Source organism: Talpa europaea (genome assembly GCF_964194135.1).
Source record: "Talpa europaea genome assembly, chromosome: 5".
Lineage (NCBI taxonomy): Eukaryota > Metazoa > Chordata > Mammalia > Eulipotyphla > Talpidae > Talpa > Talpa europaea.
This window is the reverse complement of record NC_140071.1, coordinates 16,827,130-16,830,782: the sequence shown is the minus strand read 5'-3', so window position 1 is coordinate 16,830,782 and position 3,653 is coordinate 16,827,130.

Genomic DNA, 3,653 nt, shown 5'->3' with positions numbered 1-3,653 from the left:
TTGTGGGCCTCCCCTGGTGGTGCAGCAGTTGAGCGCTGGGTTGCGAGGCTGCCCGCAGCCTCTGCAGTGCCAGTTTGACCCCTGGCCACTGGCAAGGGTCCCACAAAAAAAAAAAAAAAAAGATTGAATTGTATATTAAAATGGGTGGACCTTACAGACTGTACATCTTATCGCAACGAAGCTGTTTCTGACAGGATCAAATACAAAAAGGGAAAAGGAGGTCCATATGGGAAAAAGTGTTAGGTTGCAAAAAATATCCACGTATATGTCTATTTAATTCTTGTTTTCACCCTCGAGAAAACTACCTTCCAAACACTGGCTTACCAGGCATTTCATCAGTTCACTGCCATGGTTTCAAAATCAGAATTACATGGATCTCCACATTCTGGAATGTTGGGGATGCCATTAGCAATGATCACAATGGCTCTGCTTGGCTGATCTCCCTGCTACCTCTGCCTACCCAGTCATATAGTATCTTAGATACTTTTCAGAACAAGGGATAAATAAGTTAATAAAACAGATTCTGTGAACTCTGACACCTTAGGATCAGAAGTAAGCAATAGGATAAAGAACACCAAAATTATTTCTGGGTCCCAGCTATCGTGTTTGAACATCATTCAAACATCATGTACTCCCCATAGCAAGCGTCTCATCTCCAGCCCAAGAGAGAGGTGCCTGCTCACGTGAAGGCAGAATGTCATTTCAGCTGCAGTGGAGCTATGAGGCTGCTTTAATCCTCAGCATCCCGTCTTCTGATAACTGCCCTCCTACCTCCCACTCCTACCAGGTTACTTCTGACTGCAGTTGTTACCACAGAAAGTGGAATGTGTCCTTAGCAAGGCTATTTAGAGATGCTCCCTAGGATTTTCAGCAGCTGGGGAGAAAAGGAGAGGCAGGAAAGGGAGTCTTCCTTTCCAGGGGAGAAACTAGGATAATGTGCACGTGGCAGCTGCTCGAGTCCAGTGTAGGAAGCTGATTTGAGAGAGGGAACCAGGTCCTGCTGTAGTCACCCCAATTAGTACTGGATTTGGAGTCACATGGGCGAAGAAACTCCCCTACTAGCCAAAGCGAATTCATTTTGGGTTTCTGTCACTTGCAACCTAAGATACTAACAGATCCTTGGTATCTTCTTCTCCATCTTGCTCAGGCTGTCATCTCCGATGCTGCGGTAAAAGAGGGCCTTAGAACTTCTACAGGGTCATCGCAGCTTGCATTTCTGTCTGTTTAGCCCATTTCTGAACCCAGGAGCTAAATTCACTCCCAAATCCACAAAAGGGAAATGCATACTCTCTGGAGTCTAACTGGCAGTACAATGGAAGGCCCTACAGTGGCCCTCTGTAACCACAGGTCAAGGAAGGCATATTTATCATTCATTTGGTTATTAGCTGCTCCTTGATTTGTTCTTCCCCAAGCTGCATACCCTTCCCACCTCCCAAACACTCCATTTTTCACCTCTGTCATTCTAGTCACCATAGAAGTCTGGTGAGAGAGCCAAGTGTGGGTCTTCTGGGCTACTTCCACTCTGAAAGCACACACTGCTATTTGGCTTTCCTAGGAAAAAGCCAACAGTGAAAACCACCACAATTAACTGGAAATGAACAGCATTAGATGAGTTTAAAAAGCTCACAAAATAAAAGGCCACAGTAACAATTGGGCCAGGAGCATCCAGGCTCCCCATGGGTGCACCTTACCTCCTCTGCTCCTAGGGGGCGGCGTGGGGGGGGGGAGCATGGAATTGGCTCCACAGAGCTGAGGAGGGAAAAGGGAGAAAGCACAGAAGCTTCTCCAGGACCTGACGCTATAGATGCAGGCTGCAGGACAGGAGGGACCAAGGACAGAGCAGCAGATGGTAGGAAAGTTATCTAGAGGCAAGGGTTGAGCACAAGGCTCCAGACCCAGTGACACCCTCTGGGCAGTAAGTAAACCCCAGAGTGCTGAAGGCATGATATGCAAACCTGCTGTCACTCACCCTGATTTATTCTGATCACGACACCTGGAAGAGATGCCTAACAGTGATTCAATCATCATGGCATCACTCCCTGAGGCTTTCCCAGCCTGCCCTGGCAATGCAAATGGAAAAGCCTTTCAGATCTTTTTCCATTAGAAGCCCCAGGCTGTTCCATGCCAATGCCATATGGGGGTGGGGGGAGGGGAGCATTAGCTTAGCAAACACAAACTCCTGCTAACTGAATGTGACAGGCTAGACCTTCATATTTAAATTTTCAATCACTTTTTGTGTTTGGGTATAAGAAACAACCAGCATTAATATAAAGGATGGGATAATGCTTCCATCAGCCGTAATAGAGATTTAATATGCTCCTCCCATCCCACACACCCATAAACCCACATCCCAGCAGCATGATGTTAAGATGGTTCACGAAGTAAAAACATGATTTTAAGAGAACTATCAAAAAAAAAAAAATAGAACTATCAATTTAAGAGGGAAATTAAGAAACCTACAAGGTTTTAGTTACTCATATCTGAGTACCAGCTGTGGGCCAAGTACACAAGGAATGTAGAAGTGTAACCCTTGCCTAACAAGAAAGAAAAAAGGAAGTCCAAGTAGCTTAATGCAATTGCACAAAAGAGGGAAAATCAGATTTGTAACCCCAAGTACAACTCTCCAATATACCATGTGTAACCAATTTGGAATGAAGCTAATGGGCCATTGTATCTCTCTAAAGGGATGCTGAAAATCAAGGGCAAAAATCTAGTTAGCTAGGTAAATACACAGGAAAATTTAATAAAAAAGGCATTTATTGAGAGTGCCTTAGGTGTCAGATGGTGCTGGAATTATAGTATCTTCAAGTAGACATATTACTTAGACTACTGCTTTCCAATATTGTAGCCTTTAGCCATATGAGCTCCTGAGCATTTGAAACGTGACTAGTGATAACTGACATGAAGAGCAAGTAGAAAATACACAATGGATCTCAAAAACATATTATTTTTCAGAAAATTAACTATTATCACTAATAAGTTGATGAATATATGTTGATAATATTTTGGATATACTAGGTAAAATAAAATATATTATAATTTCATTTGTTTATCCTTTTTTTTTGGTGACTGTTAGAAAATTTTACATGTCTTAGGGCGGTGTGTATTTGAGGTTTGTTTATATTTATATTAGACAGTGATAATTTAGATTTTTTTCCTTCAAAGACAGTGTAAGAGCATCCATTCAGGAAGAAAAGCATCTTATTCTATTACAACTTACAAAGCAGCCATAAAATTAAGCAGAAGATGAATGCTATCATGTTTAATGTTCACTTAGTATCATAAAACTCATATCTAGTAAATACTGCGAGTTAAAGATAAAATAATGGTTGAAAGTATTAATTTCAGGGGGCCTTCCTGGTGGCGTAGGGGTTAAGTCTCAGCAATATCACCATTACAGCCCAAATTCGATTCCTGGCCAGGAAGCTAACCCACACATGGCATTAGCAGACCTCTCCTGCCTCGCCTGCTGCTCCCCTTAGCAGTGTATTTCAGTAGATCTTCCTGTTCTGCTCCCCGCTCTGTCTCTGGTGAGTCCTCTCACCCCTGCACCTCTGCCCTACACCCCAGTTCTTGTATGCATAAATAATGAATAAATCTTTTAAAAATTATAATTTCTGGCCTCCCCGATGGTGCAGCTGTTGAGCGCTGGG